We start from the raw sequence: 9,277 nt of genomic DNA, 5'->3' as shown, positions 1-9,277 counted from the left end.
TCAGTAGTTTGCTTTGTTGTATGTTGAAATATTTTAACTTTGCCGTCTAGAACCTACGCAACCACCAGACCAGATGTGATGCATTCTAATCAAAACTATGATTAGTGAAGATCAAAGTGAGAATGACTGCATTCTGGGATTGCATTCCCCTCTTCAGTGAACCCGTGAAGCTCCTCGTGTATTTATGAGATAGGTAGTCAATATTACGATTTGTTCAAAACAATATTGCTTCAAAACAGGGGAACAAACCCCAAAAGCTCAGTAATCATTGGCTAAAGATCTACAGCATACCCATCTCAAGAAAAGAAAAAAGGGAAGGAAACAACAATAAAAGCACAGAATAAATCCAAGAAGACTAAAAAGAATTAAATATGACCAACCAGAGAAATGAACAAGTCAGAGAGAGAGAAAACACATGAAATACCAGACAACAAGTTTCAGGATTCTGACAGGAAAATAAATTCTGTAGTAGCCATACTAAAACAAACCAACAATGGCATTTTTTTAAAGCATTAGATATAAGCATACCTAAAATATTTATTTGAGCATGGTATAACAAATTTCATAAAATGAGCTATAGCTTCACATTATCAAACTTGCAATATTTCTGACTCAGTATTAGAATATGGCTCGAAGTCATCTTAGGACACTGTTGTGGAACAAGGCTTCCATTTGTTCAAAAGGCCTGGAGAAAACAAATGCTGCATTTGAAATATCACATGTCTATCTCACACAAATCCTACTGCTTTATGGCTCAGGTTCAAAAGTGAAGTACAAAAGATTCCCTTGTGACAAAAATCTCAGCACAAGCATACAGCTGTATGAAGTCTGATAGTACAAAACACTTGCGACACAAGCTTGAGCAACCCAAAGCATGGAGAATACTGAATTAAATTGCATGAACTTTGTACTCGCAAACAGCTTCTAATTTCAGCCGTGCACTTGATATGACCTACGCAACATTTTGCAATCTTGTTCCCTTTGTGCAGTTAGTGATGATGGCATTGTGCTGGGAAATTTGGAGCCTATCATCAACTGAGGCCTAGTCCATGGCAATCACTGGGCGGCAGGGTTTAATAGAGCTCAGTGGTGATTGGAGCCCCCTAAGAGATTAAACCACAGTCTTTACATAATGAACAGCTTAATGATGGAATTACAGAGGCACTTAATGGCATCATAAATACCATCATCGCCCATGCCGACTATCCCGAAAATGTATTAACCATCCGTAATTGGGGCATTAAATAACGGTCAGTTTACAAAACATATTGACGTTACCTGGGAAATCCTTAGAAATGGTTAATTATTGATATTACGACAACCAGTAGTGCATTTAGAGTGATGCTGGATTCAGGGAGTCACAGAAAATGGCATTTATAATGGATATGAAAGCCTCCCTCAATGTGGCTAACCATGTTCACACAGCAGCTAAAGTGCTAATAAAAGCCCAGTTATTATTTAACACAGGATTCGTTGGAAAAACGGCGCATCCTTATTTTGCCAAGTTAGACTTGTTCCTGGGTCAACATATGCGGTTAATCCTAGAACAACATTCCTGTCTGAAAATGTTGTCCTAACCCTACCCCCTAAACCTAACCCTACCCATAACTTATCCCTAAAATCAGAGGGAATGATAGGTGAATTACACTGATGTAGAAGCACCTAACCTTGAGCCTAAACTGGACATAAACTGTAAGCTTTTTCCTAAAATCTGATTGGTTGAATGGAATGTTGTTCCAGGATCAGCAAAGATGTTGATCTATGAACATGATGTACTTGGCGAAATCAGGTTCTGTGGAAAAACACACCTCTACCTACACTTTTTGCAGAACTCCAAAAATGTAACTATACACCAAATTGGTTAGGTTTAGCGTACGTTCAAATCTTTTAGTGTCATTTCATTTTCGAACTGCCATGATATACACCAACCAACGTAATATAAAACTGCTACGTTCACGTTCACACATTTTAGTGCCATTCACTGGACATTTAACGTTGAAAGTGCTACGCAACGTGCAAGAGTAAGCATAATATCATATTGCAGAAATGTCGCCACAAGCACATTTTTCCACTGAGCTTTTGTTGCATTATTTATGGATACAGTGAGAAAAGAAAAAGAGACTGAAATTGCTTTCACATTTGTTTCTGTAAGCTGTCGTATAAACAGAACAAAAGTTTCTCCAAAATCTCCCAAATCTACTCTACTTGTTTACCAAAAAGACAAGTGAAGAAGATTCTTGAGATGCAAAATTACCTATTATGTGTGATGAAAAGAAAAGAAAATCAAGGTAACTACCAATGTCTCTTAAAATTAAGTTATACTTTGGTAAACCTCTACAAAAAGTTTGAAAATATTCTCTGAAAGTCCACAGAGCCAAAAATGCCCATATTTGATGAAACGCCCAAATATAGTTGTCAATCCCAAACACTATAATGGCACTATATGGAGGCTAGACCAAAGAAATGTGATGTATGAAAATGTTCAAAAGGGATCGGTTTAGTTAAAGCACTTGCAATACAAGCACGATCAAATGAGCCACAAGCCATTCATTTACTCAATGCCACATTCTTCCTCTTGACAACATCTTTCCAGCTCATCCTGCCTCCATTCTTCTCGAGCTGTCTCGCTGCATTCAGTGTGCAGTATGTACCGTGTACGCCTCCAGATATTTTGCCTCCCTGGGGAAATCCGGCTTCGACAACACACACACAACCCTTCCCCTCAGTTCCAGCTGAAATCCTTGCAAGTCGAACCTCAAACGGCTCAGCGTTGAGCGCACGTATATACAGCCGCACAGGCAGCCTTTCCAAGGTCAGCGGCTCCCTTCCTTCCGCTCGACTTCACCGACTCGCGACTGGCAGAATTGAAAAGGTTTGTCAGGCTGATTAAACTCGGAAGGCGTTATGTAGAAGGTCTGGTCCCTCTTTGACAGACAGTTAGGATTTTCTTCTATCCTCTACCCAACTAGTGCTCCACGCTCTTATTTAACAAGATCAGATGTTATGTCACAGCAAGGTGCAATTTTCATTAACCTCCAGCTGTGCTATGATTTGAATGTGCCAGCCCTGCAATTAGTTGATTGTGATTGATTGATGAAGTCAGTGCCCCCCCCTTCTTCAAGGGCTCAGGTAATTCATTCGGACTCGTTCCCTCCTCCCCCTCGCAGCTTGAGCATTATTCTCCGACAGGCTCGGCTCGGCAGAACGTTCTCTGGCAGATTTGTGGTCACGGCATGGGGCAAATGCAAACGCTCTCATCACAGCGTGGCTGCGACACGCTAAGCGGCAATGAAAGGGGAACAGGTGACATTGGACAAAACAATGCTTGACGTTTGTCACCTTTTTTACTTTCATCTAATGAATGTGCGATGCAGTGTGTTTTTACATATTATATATATAAACGTATTCCTATTTTGTGGTCACACTGAGAAAAATAAGTAGCGATATAAGAATAACTGTGGTATAAAGTGGGATCCAAAACTCTGCACTGAACTTTTTTTTTTTGCACCATTTGCTGTGTTCAAGTCCTTGCCAGGTTTTCTGGATGAGTGACAGTGCTACAGGCTCTGAAAATAGGAAAAAGGAATCAGGTGAGAGAATCCCACACTGTTTTAGTCAATCATAAACACTTCATGATCATTTTTTTACATAAGGGATTTCTGACGTGTCTTTATAAGACAGAATTTTTGGCAAGTTGTTGTTAGTTAGTAAAATGGCTAATGATGCCTTTAAGCTTTTATCTTGTTTTTGTTCTTATTACAAAAATAACTTGGCCACTGATGTAAATATATATCTTACTTATGTTTTATCATTTACTTATGTTTTAACATTTGCTTATGTTTTATCATTTAATCATTTAGATCTTAAACATCATTTAATCAAATGTAATTTTAAGAAATCATTATTATCATGTTGATGTGTTTCTCATTACTATCATTTTGATGTGTTTACCATTATTATAATTTGAAATGTCTGTTAAATACTATTCTTTTATTAATCTTTATGCCTCAAATATAGCTGATTGACTAAGGGTGAACTTTTATACTTGCTGTTTAGATGAGGACAAAAGTCTGTAAGTTTCGGATAGACAGACCACAAATGCTCGAATGTCTCAGAATAAAGTGGTAAACAAATGTTATCTTAGCTAAACATCTTGCAGTGTATGGGCTAACACCTCAGAGTGGGAAAACATGAAAACTAGATATGTTTGTGTCTGCTTCGATGCACTATACTATGAAAAGAGGAACTTAGCTCTGTTCTGATAAGCAACTGTATAATAGGGAGATCAATTTCTGTAGGACAGTCTATCCTTTGGAATCAGACCTTGCTCATTTGCAACCTGTCTTTTCAAAGAGAGATCTCTCAAACAACTTTAATTATCTTTAGGCTAAGAATATTCTACTCATTTTAATTATATTTTACTTAGAAATATTAGAAGTTATTTTTAACTGTTTATTTTATGTTTCTTTATTAAACTTTTAATCCTGATTATGGATGAATTAATTTTACTCTTCATTTATTATTTGATTGTCTGCTGTTAAGGAATAAAATTTGACTTAATCATCTGACTGGATCTCCTCCCTGCATCAGCCACTCAAGACACAATGGGCCCTATTTTAACGATCTAAGCATATGGTCTAAGGCTCGAACGCAATTGCACTTAGGGTGTGCCCGAATCCACTTTTGCTAGTTTAACGATAGGAAAAATGGTCGGCGCGCAAGGCTCATGGTCTAAAAGGGTTGTCCGAGTAATGGGTCTGTTTTGGGTGTAAAGTGCAATAAACCAATCAGAGTCTCCCATTCCCTTTAAAAGCCACTTGTGCTCGCACCATGGCGGATTCGCTATTTACATGGCGGAATTTGCGAGGAAGACTGAACGCATCTCTAGGGAGGAAACGGATCTGCTCGTGCGCAAGGTTAAAGCGGGCAAGGAGACCATCTATGGGACAAGCCGGGTTCCACCATATATTTCTGTACACAATAATAATATTTTTACATTGTAATCCTTTTATTTTTAATATTTGGCATGTTTGTGTACTGCTGCACGTCCCTGTGCGTGCACACCTCGTTTTCTGACCAGCACGCCCATTGGCGCACAAATGGGCGCAAATGCATTTGCTATTTAAACAACATGGCGCAGGACATGAAAATGATAACTGCGTCGGGCTGAAACTAGCAGAAAACACTTGCGCCGCGCCTGCCGCCGCATAGCGCCAGGTGTATGAGTGTATGATAGGGCCATAGGACTTTTTGCTTACAAAAACGAATGCTGAGCAGCTTGTTTTGAGAATGTTGATTGCTGCATCATTATTTTAAAAAGAGTAGACATAATATTTTCAAAGTTTGCAGTTAGCCTACTCCTGACTCTTAAATCGGTCCGTCATCTGTAATTCTTGACAAATTCAAAAGAACTGTTTTTATTCTATTGTAGATTTTTTTCAAGGACCACAATTCCAAATTTATGCAGAATTATCCACATATAACCTGTAATATGATGACATTATCTGCTTTAACATGAGGATAATTACACCATTACATGACAAATGCTCAAACAAATGTCACAAAATAAAAACAGAAGTGGATACCACCAAAAAAACACATAGTGAACTATATACGTTTTACAAGAAAACCCCATTTCAGTCTTTCTACTTCAAAAATGCATATTTAAACCAATGTGTTACTTGTCGGTTTTTAGACATGTCTAATAAATTTCACACAAAAAATGACAGTGGCATTTTTTCTACACCAATTTCTTTTCGTGTCTAAGTATTGAACAAATAACAGGTTTTATAATGACTCATCTTTAACTTTTTTTTCCCCCACAGAGCTCACTGCAGTGTATTCTGGGATTGCCTTGTCTATATGACGGATATATGTGACGAAGTCCTGGAATTCGGCCAAGACGAGGCAGCATACAGACAGCTCACTAGGTTTTGGATCGCAGTGTAGGTCTATGTCAAAAAATAAATAAAAAATGAAGCCAATTTCCATAAAGTATATTGTGTTTAATCCTGCTGTCACAGCTCGGGATGATTTTGCTGACATTTGAATATAGCCTCGATTTTTTACCTTGCAGTTCAGCCTGGTTGCAGAGAACTCAAATATTGAGCGTAGCTACCTTTATCACAGCATTCGATCGATACGTCATTGCACAGCTGTCAGATAAGTCATATCAGCCATGTATCCCAGCCAGCCCGTTTGTGTTCTTCCTCTTTTCTAACCTGGATTGTTTTCTCTGGCCCCTTTTAAAATTGGAAATAGCTTTGGTAGGAACGTTCGAGCTGCTCTAACAACAGGTGAACCATCATCTAGGTAAAGGTTATCAGATGTGGCGCCCTGCAAAGTTTCTGGCACACATCCTGAGCGCCGGCTAAATCCAGGCTGAATAAACAACGTAAAATATGTATCCTTGCTGCAAATGCCAGACAATACTCCAGTGCCAATTAGTTTGACACTGTTGTAAAACATGGACGATGTATCCTGGAAGCACCCTGCTTGCATCATGCTTCATGCATTGGTAATGACAAAAGAACTTAAATTGCCTTTCTCTGCTGCCCTTGAAATTTTAAATTGCTTGCTCTGTCTCCTTCCATTTGTCTTTCATGGTTCTTGATCTCAGAGTCATACTCTCTCAACAATATAAAGTGTTGTAAAAATGGCCGGATGCCTTCTGAAAGCTTTGTAGGGCTTATTTTGGTTTAGATTTGATTTATAGAATGCTGAGATATATTTTTGCAGATGTGTTAAACCAACTGCTAAAAAGCATCATATCTGTACAGTGGCCCTAAAAAGACACGTGAAAATGTATGAATGTTTTTGCATTCGATACGAATTATCAAGACAAATGCACGTTAAAAAGATATGCATTATTCAAAATGAAGACTAGATGTTTTTAGCTTCCCAAATTCAAAGGGCCAGAATTATTATTAGAAATATTCATCATTGATTTGTTTTAGCAGGATCGACTGGACCATTTTGTACATGCTATTAAACTATCATAAGGACCCTTCACACATCTCGTCAGTAAACATCATTAGCTGATTTACCATGTGGTTTCATTATCATTAATATCGGAACATGTGGTCTGTTAGATTGGCTCCATAAGTGTTATGAATATAGGTATTACCATTTGAACTAATGCAAACATACTAATGATTCACAATGCATACTGAATGTACAAATTAGCCTACTCTCTTTGATATGGACCATGTGTTACGTTAGAAACTAAGTTTATGAGGCCTGTTTCTAGCAAGCTAGTTCGAATTTCAAATGTCCTTTGAGAAATACTTATTTCCAATATATATATAATATTTTGGCCAAGATTTTGCTTAATGACGGTACCAAACCTCCAGACCAGCTATGTATCTTGCAATTTTAAGTAAAAAATACTTAAAAATGTCCAAAAGTTCCTTGATGTAAGATTGTGAAGTGGTTTCATCTGACCTCAGAGAACCCTTCCCTTTGAATTCTGTGCCTTTTGTACTGGCTCAGGATAAAGTAGTTGTTATACTGAAGGTAAGACCATGCATTATGATGTAAAACACTATACCAGATGAGAAATGTGATTCGAATCAGCCTTTACAAAATGCACTTTGAAGTGCTTCTATAGTCTATGTGTACGGCTACTCGTCAAATAAATAATTGCATGGAAATTAAATATTGATTGAGTTTAATTTTATTGTATTTTTTTTTACCTGTGTGTTATCTTTAAGTTTCCATTAAGAAAAACAACAACAAAAAAACAGTCCATCACGACGTACAAAACAGGCGTATATAGACGATATTACATTAATATTAACACTTAAAAGGGTTATATGTAAGAGTTGTCATGTATTAATTGCTTTTTCATTGCCAATGTGTGAACAGCTTGTAATGAAACTTAAAAAAACGAGACCTTCCCCGACTTCCTAGGTTGTCTGTAGATTGATTTTTATGTGAAAGACTTGGTCATTTTACCATATACTGTATGTGTGACGCGGCACATATTTACTTATTCATCTCAACGGCGCTCTTAGTAGCGTGGACGACATCTGGATGTCCGTTAGCAGTATATAGCTGCAAAGGTATTTCCAACTTCTTTGCCCTTTAAGCAAAGAGTGGAAAAGAACTTCGGCGTGAGTATATTGGGGCATTGAATCACATTCAGTCTCTTGTACTTTACGTGTGCACAATTGTGAGCACAAACACAAGCACTAAGTTGCTGGCTGCAGTTCACTTAACGGCCACCGGGGTCGCTAAAAACAAGGGTTTCTGAATTCTGAATTTTCACCACAATCTAAAGGCCTAACTGAGACTCAAGATGGCTCTCGACGTGTTTGTATGAAACGAGAGCGTGAGTCCGCAGTAGTTATAAGGTGAGTTCACGCAATGTTGAATTACCATAATTACGAGATTCTAGTTGTGTCCCAAATGGCACACATATACACTGTGTACTTATGCACTATGTACTCAACCGTGTAGTGTATGAATTTTATACGGTTATTTTGTCATTCAACGTCAGAATTTGATCACCTAACTAAATCTACAACAGTTGAGTGCATGAAGTGTCCAACATTCCACACTTTGTTTTTTCGGTTAATAAAGTGCATCATCCAGGTATTTAAAGTGCACTTTTTCTTTTTTGGAATTTTCAGTGTGAACACACTACTCACACTACTACAAAACAGCATAGAACAGAGCATAAATACACAAAAAAAGTGTTCACGTTCTCGTAGAACGTCACGTATTGCAACTCGTAATTACGACATGGCGTGAACGCAGCAATCCAAGCAAGAAAGACATGAAAGTACACCGGTTTCGGTTCTCTGCAAAAGTGCCTGCCAATGACAATGGCGAATATTAATATCCTATCACTGAATGCTGCGACTGACCAATCAAAATCAAGTAATCCTAGGAGCGGCATAATAAAATATTGATAAAGCCGTTATTTGCAGGTCATCAAAAAGCTCATGTTTGCACTGAGAATTAATATGGCATCTCCACAATAAATAAATACATAACTTTAGCAATAAACTACAATATACACTATAATACATTATGTATAACGTGGTATTGCGGCACCCTGTCTACTTGCGTAAATGTGCTCCATAAATAAGATAATTTCCATGCCAATATTGTGTGCTGATAAAATATTCCATTTCCAGCACAACATTAACAATAAACAATAACAATCTCCACATAAATGATGTTTTTAAAGCATTTTTACACTGTATTCTGCACATCCATTTATATAGGCGCATATGGACCATAAACTCTGTTCTCTTTAATGATTAAAAAC

General features: G+C 37.7%; 1 long non-coding RNA gene across 1 annotated transcript; it reads left to right on the top strand.

Annotated features, from left to right (window-relative positions):
- The first annotated feature begins 3,194 nt into the window (after positions 1-3,194).
- Positions 3,195-5,984, top strand: LOC309476762. The gene is made up of 2 exons (XR_014198344.1): positions 3,195-3,590; positions 5,826-5,984. It is a non-coding gene; the product is annotated as an uncharacterized lncRNA (long non-coding RNA).
- Positions 5,985-9,277: the final 3,293 nt, after the last annotated feature.

The sequence above is a fragment of the Leuciscus leuciscus genome (assembly GCF_965113295.1).
Source record: "Leuciscus leuciscus genome assembly, chromosome: 15".
NCBI classification, from domain to species: domain Eukaryota; kingdom Metazoa; phylum Chordata; class Actinopteri; order Cypriniformes; family Leuciscidae; genus Leuciscus; species Leuciscus leuciscus.
This window is presented reverse-complemented; position numbering and strand designations above follow the sequence as displayed.